The sequence below is a fragment of the Anabrus simplex genome, chromosome 4 (genome assembly GCF_040414725.1).
Source record: "Anabrus simplex isolate iqAnaSimp1 chromosome 4, ASM4041472v1, whole genome shotgun sequence".
Lineage (NCBI taxonomy): Eukaryota > Metazoa > Arthropoda > Insecta > Orthoptera > Tettigoniidae > Anabrus > Anabrus simplex.
In genome coordinates, this window is record NC_090268.1 from 98003551 (window position 1) to 98016764 (window position 13214).

Sequence of the window (13214 nt, forward strand, 5' to 3'; positions counted from 1 at the left end):
ATGCTGCCTAAATATTTAAAATGTTTCACTGCTGGTACGTCAAGAGGTTCATTTCCTATTTTCATCACTCCCCTGGATTTTGTTACCTCTCTCATGACCAAAGTCTTGCTTTTTGCAGTACTAATCTTCATTCCAAAATATATCTCCTCATTCCATAAATCAACTTGTCTGTACTTCCTCTTCATTATATCCCCAAACTAAAATGTTATCAGCAAAGAGCGTAGACTTTATTTGCTCCTCCATCTTCTTGATATTATGTAGAATTCTATCCATGATGATAATGAAGAGTAAGGGAGACAACACACTTCCCTGTCTTAAGCCTGTTTCAACTCTGAATAATTCAGTTTGACCCACTTTGGTTCTATCACAGCTTTTTCAATTTTGATACATTGCTAGTACCATCTGCATTGTTTCATTCCCAATCTATGCCTCGGTTGATGCTTTCCATACCAAATTCCCTGCCTCTTTAATATCTAGAAACATTACTACCATGTCCTTTCCATATTCCCAATACCTTTCAATCATTTGATGCAATGTAAATATTGGGTCAAATGTGGACCTGCCTTTTCTGAATCCATACTGGTGTTCTTCCAATTTTCCCTCTGCTCTCTTATTTGTCTATCTACGATTCTTTCAAGAATCTTAGCTGTATGAGGTATCAGGGTCAATCCTTGGTAATTTTCACATTGCTTCCTGTCTCCTTTCTTGAAAACTGGTATGACTAGAAACAGAAATTTAATGAAATAGATCACGACTTAACACTACAATTACCAAACACTCTTTTTACCCACTTTTACCGAAGCGGTCATTTTGACCGATAGTGGCATGTATTCGTTTCTTGAGGATATTGGTCCCAGAAAAGGGTTCAAATTGAGTATAAAAACATCATAGACCATAATTTATCATGCATGACTTGTAAACACTGTTATGAATAAACAAATAAGTATACTAGTAAGGCAGAATCTTCTTCTTACACTTTAGATTACATTATATACACATCTGAATGAATGTCGCTTTCTGCTTTTCAACTTATTTGTTGCACTGTACACACACACTTTGCTTGGTCACCTTTGAAGTGAAATTAACCACAAACCAGTTTTCTACAGATTGCACACCTTTCAATTGTCTTGTTCGCATTGCACACGTCTTCCCTGATTGATGAAAAACTCAGCAAGATGCAATAATACGTGTTCACTTAATGTCCGATCGGTGGGTCGCGTTTCATTTTTTCCAAGATAGGGAAAACCGTTTACAACATACTTGGCTTCCATGTTGAGAGCCAACCAAAATTTCATGCCAAACTTTTGCAGTTTATTGGCCATATACTGCGTAAATGGGCATGTAGCTTTCGATGGAAAGAGTTGTTCATCCACGGTAATATTCTCACTTGGTCTGAAGCAAATAGTAAAATCAGATATTAATTTGTCCTGCACAACAGATACGAGCGCCATTCTATCAATTTTCAGGTGATCCCTGCTGGTAGATTTTCCATCGAATACAAGAAACCTCATGATATCCAAGAAACTGTTTCATGCCACAGTTTGGGAGAAAATTCCAGGACTTCACTTCTGTGACCACAGATTGAGAATGTTCGTTTCAGCTCCATAAGTTCTGCATGTGTATAAAATACCAATGACAGGGTCCAATTCTTCCAAAGAAAGGGTCCGTTCAGGATTGTTCGCAACTTTGCGGGCTCCAACCTCAGTATATCATTCGATGTGGCGCAGCTTGGATTCGTCAATAAAAGGACAAGGTGTAGTGGCCAAAGTTCCTTCAATGTGGCATTTTGCATGTCCTGTGGGACCTTGGACTTCCCTTAGTACATTTGTCCTTGACAGCCTGGCAGGCTTTGTAGATCAACAGTCCACACTGTTCCATCCAAAGCGACTTCTTTCTTGCCAACCGTCATATGCTGACCACACCCATTTGTTGACTTGCCACAGCGTATGCTCGGCCTTCTGTAGTTGATATCGTGCTCCTTGCCAGTAAATTCATTATCCTCCTAAGTGTTTCCTTCACCTGCAAAATATAATACCAAACTTATTTACACTGCGCACAGAATTACGTAAATACAAAATGACTAACTTCAAATAGGCTTACCTTTATCAGCTGCTTTGCTAGTGTGCATGCGTCGCCATTTGGCGGGTAGTTCCCTAACCTTCGAGGTCGAAGGCTGTTGTGTGATTTCATGTTCACATGGAAATTCTACAGGCTCGATCCAACTAGAATCACTATCTGAACTATTTCTGTTAAGTTATACACGTCTTCGCAATTATCGAGGTGTAAATCAGTCCCAGATTCATCGCTTGATTCTGATGGGGAAATTATATGCTTATGCTTCAGAATTTTGGCATCCATTTGCAGACTGTGCGAAAATGTTTCTTCGGAGTAATTAAAAGCAATCGGGAAATCTCGTTTGAATGTTTTCAACGAGTGAACACAATTGACTGCTCATTACGATTGCACACTTTTTCATTACTGAACAAATACCTACTATACTTTCCTGTCAGTGTACTTGTATTATTGTCTGAAAAGAGCCAACAGCCATCCCATTGCAGCACAACAATAAGTTCTATTCGATACTGAGATAATAAAGTACACTGTAACAGCTTGTTAGAATGATATCCCATTCTAATGAATGCCACAAAAATCTGATCGGGTAGCTACTGCAATACTGGTCAATGACCATCTGTTAAAAGTAGGTATATGACCTCATAGTGCTAACTAGAAAGGAGTTACAGGTTTTTGAAGCTATATGCTGAAAAATACACATCAATAAAAGCCACCAAAGGGTTTGGTTCTAACCGTATAACGAGAGTGATAGAGAAAACAAAAACTAAAACTGAATACGGTAATTTTGACCGCTGTGGTAAACGTAGTGTTCACGATACTGGACACTTTGAGTAAAGGCCCTTTACTCGATACCATGGAAATCTGCTATATACATTTAGACCAATATTTTAACTGAATTTGAACTTGAATGACATCTCTGAAAAGCCCAGAATCTTATTTCATGACCTTCTTACAGTTTTCAATTGTGTTAAACTTCCCAAAAATAGTTTGTTCTTTCAAATTATACACAACACGTTGCATTATCCTTCCCTGCCACGTCCGCCTGACTCCGCCCCATCCATCGCCCCTTCCCTCTCCTTGTTCCATGTTTCCAGCAAGTCCCAGCCCTTAGTTCCTCTCTAAACTCTGTAATACACACGAGGCCGATCAAGGAGAGTCCCTTGCTAAAGTTTTAATTTCTTGCCCCACTCTTCCAGTATCATTCTAATTTAGTTTTTCTTTTTTGTACTTCAGGTCCCGCATTGGATCGAACTTTCTGGATTTATAACAACCGTAATACCCATGTCTGTAACAAGATCCACTTGCTTAATTACACCATGACTCAGTACTTCACTTTATGAAAACTGATGTTACAAGTCACTACTAAGTTTACATATTTTAATCCTATTGTCAATGTTCTACGGAGGAACGAAATTTTGTCATTTTGTGATGTTTGGGACATCACTGCATGTATTAAATTATTGAACTACATAATTAATTGATAAGATGTATATATTTAATCACTGGTAGGTATTTTAAAATGAATGTATATGTGTATATATAGGGTTTTAATCATCCATTTCACATTTTATTTCTTTGTGTTGCGGCTATAACGAATTCTGAACGAACACCTTGTGTAAAGTCTTTCAACATCATTCGTAATAATAGCTTGGAGTAAATTTTTGCAATAGCCGTAGTGAGGTGACTGGAGTCAGCAGGGTAACTTCAGCCCATTTCCGGGAAATGTACGTAATCAAGCTTACGAGAGACCTTACCCTCTCCATCTTCTGAATAGACAGTTGAAACCGTGTGAACGTCCAGTGGCGGTGGGCTCTCAGGAGCACGAGCACATGAACACCCAGTTCTAACGCATATTCACGAATTCATGGATACTGGTAATTCAAAATTGTTTCCTTTTTACGACCTGATTTCATCAATTGATCGAAAGCATTCGACTTACCTCAAAGATCCATTACCCTGGCAGCTGTTTGTTTCGACTGACAAAGCCAGGGATAGGGAGTACACTGCAGATTTTCCTATGAACCTTAGGACTATACGTATGCGCATGGAGATGTCAAGTTTCATGCACAGATATTGCCATAAGCGAGGAGCACGGTAAGGAATGTACCTTTCCATCTACAACCACCCTCAAACCAGAGATACTTGACCCCAAGGGGCCACCACCTGCCCTGTTACTATTGGCAAAAGCTCCCAGAAGTTACTATTGCATTACATCGCCAGAAGATTTTGCTAGTAGCTAATTCTAAACAGGAGTTTGTAATCACGGGATCAGAAAGTCAGAGCCTCAGCCAAAGCCTGAGCGACTCAGCCCGGCAATCGCAATTTAAGTTTTTTTTTTACAGATTAGTCTCAGAAAAATGCATCCTCGGTTATAAGGGTTCTACCATATTATGAGTAGAGAAGCAGCCGTACAAGGAACTCTTAGCAAAACGATTTAAGTGATTTTGTACTTGCATTCTACTTTGGTATATTTGAGACGTGAACACACATTTTGTTGTGAACCCCCTGAAAATTTGGCCACGAGCCGCCACTGTGAACGCCTACTTTTCGCTACCTGACTCTTCATTTCCGCGGGAAAGTTCAGCCTATGTGAATGGACGTAATGAAACAAGACGATGGATTCACAGCAATACATAGAAGGGACGAGACCTCAAATCTTACTGGACCATGTGATATGGTTGATCGAGAGATTTTGATGGCTATATACTCTGCGACAAGAGCTGGAGAGGACACTCGTATTCACATTCAGATTCACACTCGTACTCATGGAAGAGACACGACGATTCTACGTCTGCACATCGGAGAAGATTTTAACTTGGTTCACTTCGCATCTGAGTAGTATACTACTCAAACGTTACTCTCATTGGGACCTGTTATCTCAATGACGAGAGGTAAAGTCAACGGGAGACCGGTTTTGACTAGTATAGGGCAGGAGAGCTTTTGTTATGAATTTAGTTACGCTACTCTTCCGTAATACGGAAGAATACAAGTGTATTCTCTCCATGAACATAACCCATAGTGGTTTTGTTTTTAAAATTAGGACTCATTATGACTTTATGTAAGGAGTACAGTAGGAAGTGTTAAAGGCAGGAAAGTCATAGTACTACTAGTGTACTATGCACAAAGCAGAAGTAGGACTTGAATCCACAAGAGATGACGCTGACTGTACGAGAGATCCATCATTCATCAGGTTATATATAACAGTCTACAAATGGTGAGCTAATGGCATAAATTACTGCAAGTCTTCGCACAACAGTTCATTTTCTTAGAGTTAATTTCATTCAATTTTTCTTTTGCTTCCGTAAGTTCAGATTTCGTTAATATGCAGTTACGTCATGTTTTTCATCTTAATAAATAGCTGTTTTAATTTGTATTTTCTGAAAGTATTATTAATGATCCTTAACTTCTAGTTAGTGTACTTTATGGATAGTGTTCCATCACCCCACCCTGAGAGGTTTTTTCCTAGTCTCATTACGTATTATTATTATTATTATTATTATTATCATCATCAACTATCGTTTTCAAGCCATAAGCTTGAAGGCTGGTGCCCATAGGATATTGTTCATGGAAAAACAATGTTACTCAGGGTACTTACATTAACATTAAGGTGTCCTGACACATAATTTTGTCCCACATCTGTGGGCAGAGTGGGTGTGTCACAAGTTTTTTTAGATAATAACATTCAAAACTTATTCAAGGTTAACAATGCCACACTTAAGACTTTAAGCTCTACAAAGTGATCAAGACCTATTTAAATATTTGTAATAGTTTTTCACCTTTGTTTTACAATTATCCAAGTCCTTTCTTCTTAAGCATCATCACACTTCGTATTTTATCTAACCATTGTATTTTACTATAAATGGTCTATAGATTGTATTTTAACATGTGTATATATTTGTTTACTTGCCCAATTTTGGCTGATGACAATGTCGGACATTAAAACTAGTACCAAATAAATAATTTTGTGATTTTGACTTAGCAGCATACTTTGTATTGAAAAAGGTGGATCAATTATTGCACTATTCTTTGTTTGTTGATTGTATAAGGCAAGTTTTGGAACAAATGCCATGGATAAGGTGTTACAGAACAATAGCCTAAATTTGGTGGCAATTTCTATGGGGAAAGGCAAGTTTTGTTGCCTACTTTTGTGACAAAATGCCACAAACCTAATCAAGAAGGTGAAGCTACCTCTAATTTGTTTTAAAAAAATTGGATTAGAGTACTTTCGATATGGAACGCTTCACTTAATGTATGCTGTGAATAGAGGTTTCCTTCCTCTTCTAATTGTTTATACTATTTTCTTGTGCATTCAGCCTCAGGCTATTCAGATCTGCCCAGGTGATGAATTTGTTTCCTGTAGTGGTTGATGTGATTGTGTTGTTAATGGCAGATTAATACAGTGTGTAGACACCACTGTCCTTCAGGCATGCTTGGACATGACTAGGCATACTTAGCACTAAATCTTGTTTTTGGTGCAGTTTATACCACTCTCGTACAGAAGGATAAGAATGTAAGGAAATTGCTTTATTCAGTTCATGCCATAAATGTTCATCACAGCCCATTATTGCAGAATGGGACCAGGCAAGTTTGCATCATGGAACAAATAGAAATATTCCATTGTTCCCTCTTGATCAACTGTAAATAATGATACGCTTTTATGCTCCGGATTCTTGTCAGAGACTGCATTTGCATCCACAAAAGCACAATTTGTAGAGTATCGGTAATTAAAAAGGTAACTAAGACGATTGCCAGAGTGAGGCCTACTTACATAAAAATGTCTGAATCACGAAAACAACGTTTAGGGTTAAGAGAAGTTTTTTTCAATGAAAGAATTACCTAATGTATTAGGCTGTGTTGTTGAGTCACAGTCCACTAACAATCATAACAATGAGTGGACTTCATAGAAACAGAAAGGGATTCTTTTCCATTAACATTCAAGTACTCTGTTACTATTTATTTATGATTAGTGATATTGTGGAATGATTTCCTCTGTTCATGATGGCACAATTTTTAATAGTTCCCATATCAGAGCTAGATTTGAAGCTCAAGAATTTGATGGCATTTTACCTGGTGACATATTAAAGGTGAAGTGAGATAAAATGATGCCTATATCAGAGCAAGAGTATAAATCAAAAATGCATTTGGTGCTTTTAGCATCTGGAATATTATGAATGACAATTTGCATTGAACAATTTGGTTATTTCCTCCCATACTTTTCTTTCTTTCCTTCTTTCCTTCTTTCTTTCTTTATTTCTTTCTTTCACACTTATTGCATCAGTCCTCTTGTTCTCTTATAACACTTATGAACTGTTCTACAATATTTTCTAAGATTGTTTTCTTGCTCAGCAAGTCTTTTTGCTATTTTGCTTTCCATTTTGATTATTATCCACTATCATAAAGACCTGGCTCATAGTTGCAGAAAATCCTGTAGCTATATAACAGACCAGTCATATTACCCTGGATAGGAAATAAGAGAATGTTGACCAAAAATTAGCCCACCCCAAAACATGGTTGAACCCCACTTGCTGGTGAGAGGTGCTTCTAGGTTGGAGTCATTTAGTTTCTCCCCAGACAGTCTTCAGTCTGTAATGCTCCTGTTGTATGTGTGTAACCTTACAAGAGAGCATACACTTCCACTGTTCTGATGTGGGCTGTTGTGTGCTTCACATATGCTGCCCTGAGTAAAGAGACTTAATGCAACTTTGGCAGTAGCATCACAGCCAATTCCTGGACTGTTTTCTAGTCTCGTTCAATGACTATGTTGTTGAATTTTGAGATCTGACTTGGTTTATCAGGGTTTCTAGTGCGCTATCACTTGGAGAATCAAGACTGTTACACCATTTTTAGGAACAAGCACAAAAACAAATTGCATGGACACGTAATCTCTACTCTTCGAAACAAGCATTCGTATTCTATTCCACCATGTCAGTGGTGGTCCCATCTAGCAACAGCATAAGGAACTGAAATGCTGTCTTCCATCTTTACTAAAAGAGACATGGAAATATTTCTAGCATAAGACTACTTAATTTTCAATCAGTAACTGACCTACAACTTGACATACTACTTAATCCATCAGGATGTGTGCTCGGTATTGTACAATCTCACATCATATCAGCATGGTATAAAAGTCCAAGCAAAGCTTTAATTTCCTATTTATTTGTTTTTGAGGCATCTCTCCTCCACCTGTAACTGTACTATACTATACTATACTATACTAACCAGATTGTCTAAACTACACTTATAATTTACATCCTCTGCTCCATCACAGGATACACAGAGCTTAATGACTCTTAAGGATGATACGGTTTACTCCTTTTAATAACTCGTAATCTGATATGTTTATAGTTAAGCAACATAGGCCTAAAATCTGCATAGATGTGCGACAGCTACATTTCACGGAAGTTAAATAGCTCAATCAAACAACAATTGGTGTGACCAATCAAACTACATTACACCACACTACACCATAGCTGTGTGAGAATGCCACTTTGCAGCTAAACTAGTCTGACTGGTAATGAAAATTGAGAGAATTAACTCGTGTCAACATGTGCATTGGGTAGAAATTACCCAAGACTGGCATCAACACACAAACATGTTAGCAGTTCCAATAACACAGATCGATGGTAAAATATCAAGCAATAATGCCTGTTCGGGAGAGCCCATTAAGGAAATATAAAGAGGTAGAAGTTAACATACCCATTTGACCAAGAATTCATTTTGCCATGGGTAAACAGTACTTAAACCTAATGGGTTATTTAATAAGATAGAAATTTGTCATAATTTTCTATCATGTTAGCCCTGAAGTAGGAAAAATGTAGGTAATGATCTCCCAGGTCTTGTTTTGTGAGGGGGAGGGGGGGGGGGGGTAAAAATGAGATGAAAATGAGTTCCTCTGTTGAAATTGTCACACAATACTTTAAATTTTAAGTGCTCACATTGTAATTAAACATAATTTTCATCTGTATTCTGGTAGTCACCAACTCATTTACTTAGCAGCTTGTACATGGCTCAATGTCAGAAGAGGTGGAAAGAATATGCCAGTGCAAGCCAGATACCTTCCTAGTTTTATTTATTTTCTTGCTCTTACTAATTTATTTTAAGTAGTCTTAAGCATAATTTGACTTATGTTTTAAAAGTGAGATTAGCTTTTCCTAACCACTGCATTCACATGGTAACTGTAGTATCATGTTGCTGATTCTAGATTAGTTCTTTGCTTTCTCATACAGGTAAATATATTTACCTTCCTTGACACACTTTCATTTACTGAGGCTACAAGAAATGCTGAAGTGCAGGAATTTTTCCTTGAAAGGAGTATGGTATCTGGCACTTTCTAATTTTAAATGTGGACAGACATGGGGTTGTATTACTTAGTTGGCAGGAATATGTTCCAAACCAACAATTCTATCCAGGTTTTTTAGTATTGGTTCATCCATTAATAAAAAGTGAAAGATAATTTTGAATTAACTTATTGTAAACTGATCACATATTTATCCAAGATTGTTTTATCATTTTAATATATTAGAAACTTTGCCTTGCAGTTCAAACTTTGAAGCAATGAATTTAACTTCTATTTTGGGTGAAGTAAATTTAGTTCTGTTTAAGCATAACGGTTATTTTTGGCAGAAAATGTATTTCCTTGTTCAGACATGGAGAAAAATTACAAAATGTTGAAATGGAACAAGGTATAAAAGTAAGAATGACAGAAATTAAGTTTGCATTTGAAACTCTCATTTTTATAAATTTTCTCTTGTGTACTTCAATGCTGCTATGGTAAAATCATTTCTGTAATGAAAATATATTTTGTGTCTACAGGCTGGTTGAACTGGAGGATGAATGATGACCTGTTTGAAGATAGTGATTAAACCTTAGCTGTTCATTATTCATATTGGATGGAGGTGAAATTGTTTCAACTGGGATCTTAAATGTGACAATCTGAACAACAAAAAACTGATTCTACTGATAGGATTATAAAGTTTATCCATTAGGTATTTCATTAAGTCATACAAATGAACATGTGATAAATCTAGAATGTTTCATTAAAATTCCTACTGAGTGGAATTTCAGAACACTAATGTATAGAACTGATGTCATCCTTTAACAGAGTAAAAAGTAAAATAATATATTTTAGAAATAATTCTCATATGGAATTGGACAGGTTGAGGACTTTGGAGTGTGGAAGTTGAATGATCTGGCATCAAGAATATTAGTAAATTCCAATTTTAATAGGATTATACAGAGTATACAGCCTCATTTGGTTCTGCCATTGGCTTTTGCAGTTTCCATATAACTGCATAGCCTTTGGTGGTGCTATTTGAGGATCCAACCAGCCTCTGGGCTGATGACCTAACATAGTGTAACAAAAATGTATGACACAAATTGCAGGACACATTCCTTATACATAGATGAAGAAATTGTTACATGAATATGGGCCATTTGCTTTGTTTCCATGTTGCACCTTATTGTCTCCAACCCATTAATCATGGGAAACACATGAGAACAGAATGTACCAGCATACCACATGCAACTCTTTCTCACAAGAGATGTTCAATTTGCCCTCTGAGCTTCGATACATGCTAGTCAAGGTCATACTAATCAATGGAACAGTTGTTACCTATAAAAAAGCAATGACTTAAGTTGCATGGCAACAGGGACATGTAAAACAAAACAAAACTCAGGCAGTGCACCTATGATAATGACATTACCAGATGTAACCAAGAGTGCATGTTTCCCATGATTGAGTTGGAGAAGATGACATGTAACATGGAAACTGAGTTTCTGAACCCATGTTCATATAAAATAATTTCTTTGTCTATGTGTAACAAATGTCATGCAATTTGTGCTGTATATTTTTTTACACCCTGTATTGAATAAAATATTTATATCTTATCTGTTTACCCTCCAGGATTGGCTTTTCTCTTGGACTCAGTGAGGCATCCCACCTCTGCTGTCTAAAGGGTAGTTGTGGAGAGACTCTTTTGGTCAGAGATACAACTGGGTAGGAGGACCAGTACTCTGCCCATGTGGCTTCACCTGCTATGCTGAATAGGGGTGTAGTGGTGGTGGGGAGGGAAGATTGGAAAGGATAGACAAAGAGGGAAGGAAGTGACTGTGGCCTTTATTTAGGTACCATCCTGGCATTTTCCTGGATGAGGTGGGAAACCTTGGAAAACCACTTCAAGGATAGCTGAGGTGGGGATAGTCCCACTCTACTCATTAGACCTGAGGCTGAGTGGACCCTGTTTGAGCTTGTATATGACTTTTCAAATTTTATGGCAGAGCTGGGTATCAAATCTGGGCCTCTGGGTGTGGCAGCTAATCATGCTAACTTCCACACCAAAGGCAGACATCTGTTGTATACTATATACATTTTTTTTGTTATAATGGAAGCCATTTTTGAGTTTTTCCTTAATTTAAAACAGGTTCTTTAGTATATTGAAACTAATTCAATATAACATACATTTAGAAAATGCCTGAAAAATAAAATATTACCATGTATCTTATTTTAATTACAGTAATATCTGCTAATAAATGTTTTCTTTCTCAGGTATTTTATAAATTTGTTACACTGAATTAGTTTTGACAGACTGAAGAATTGGTTATTTTTTACAAATTACCTCAGTGATAAGATTCTTTCTGCTCTTATCTTCAGCAGATGACTGGATGATGCTCCTTGGACTTGCTCTGGTCCTTGATTAGTACATTCATGGCAGGACTGGAATGGATCACAAACCTGCTGCCTTGCAGGATGGCTAGCGACTATCATACTTTCAGCAAAAGGCTGTTCTCAACTTTGGTTTTAAAAGATGATTTCCATCTTCCAATACCTTTTTAATGGCTAAACTATGATTACATAAACTTAGCTTATAGTTCATTTTGGACTTTGCTTAATGTCTAATTAGTACATGTTTTGTCCTGATTTTTGGGAAGTCTTCAGCTAAAGATTGTAATAAAAACTGATAGACAATAAAACATTTGGTGATATAAAATTGTTTAAAATATGTTCAACACTGGTAAAATGTTTCATGACCCTTCAGCATGGTAACATTCCAGTTTTAATCACCATAAGACTTATCTGCATTGCTGCAATGTAAAGCAACTTTCAAAAAGAAACATTCCAGTCTATGAAAAATAACTTGCACCAATGAAAAATTTTGCTAAGTGGTGTTTTGTTTCCTTCTTCTAGGAGCAAGTTATTGTCAATAATACTACATTGTAATTTGATGAATATTTATGGTTTAATGTATATATGTGAAATTAGTGCTGTTTACTTAGGTTCTTGTAGACACTATTGCTAGTGGCTTTACATTGCACTGACACAGATTGGTCTTATGGTGATGATGGGATAGGCCTAGGAATTGAAAGGAAGTGGCTGTGGCCTTAAGGTACAGCCCCAGCATTTGTCTGGTGTGAAAATGGGAAACTATGGAAAACCATCTTCAGGGCTGCTGACAGTGGGATTTGAACCCACTATTTCCCAGATGCAAGCTCATGGCCATGTGCCCCTAACTGCATGGCCAACTCTCCCAGTCTTGTGGATTTTAGTTTCTATTTGGATGGTGGGGGGGATTCTTTTAAACCGTACTTAAAGTTTGGTAGGAAAGTAGTGTTATCTTTTGATAATGTGTAGTTAGGAGTCCCCCTGCTGGTCCCATTGGGCTTGCTTTGTATGTGCTGTCTGGTGGAGTGAGATGTTCTGTTCTTAGAAGTTACTTTAAAACCAGTGTTCTTGCAAATGCCTTGTAAAAAAGACTGAACTTGTTTTCTTAGTATAAGGACTGGCAAAGCACTGTCTTACTTTTGAAAGCCTCCCAGTTAGAAGAGGAGTCAATGACCAATGTTACTCACAAACTGCACATATCAAAGGGCCAATGGCAAAAGAACCTTGTCTTAAGTTTGGAGTATTTATGCTGTTCTTTAGCCCTATGTTGCACAAAATTTAATTGTTCACATCCAGCAATGTCCATGCTTTTTCTTATTGCTTAGTTCAAACTCTCCCTGTTTGGTATTTGCTCATGTTTACAGTGTCTACTTTATGTATAGGCAAGGTTCAGTGGTGGGAATGCATCTGTACAATAGTACTGTTAATTATTTAAAATATTTTGTTATAAGAAAGATGATAAAACTGCCTGCCTCCATTGTTT

General features: G+C 37.2%; 1 long non-coding RNA gene across 1 annotated transcript in view; it reads left to right on the forward strand.

The window, feature by feature from the left end:
• The window catches only part of LOC136872443 (uncharacterized), a 63681-nt gene extending 51251 nt beyond the window's left edge, over positions 1–12430 (forward strand). Inside the window, exons 2-3 of the long non-coding RNA XR_011018070.1 lie at positions 9886–10058; positions 11723–12430. This is a non-coding gene — a long non-coding RNA (uncharacterized lncRNA). The remainder of the gene's footprint in view (positions 1–9885; positions 10059–11722) is intronic.
• Positions 12431–13214: the final 784 nt, after the last annotated feature.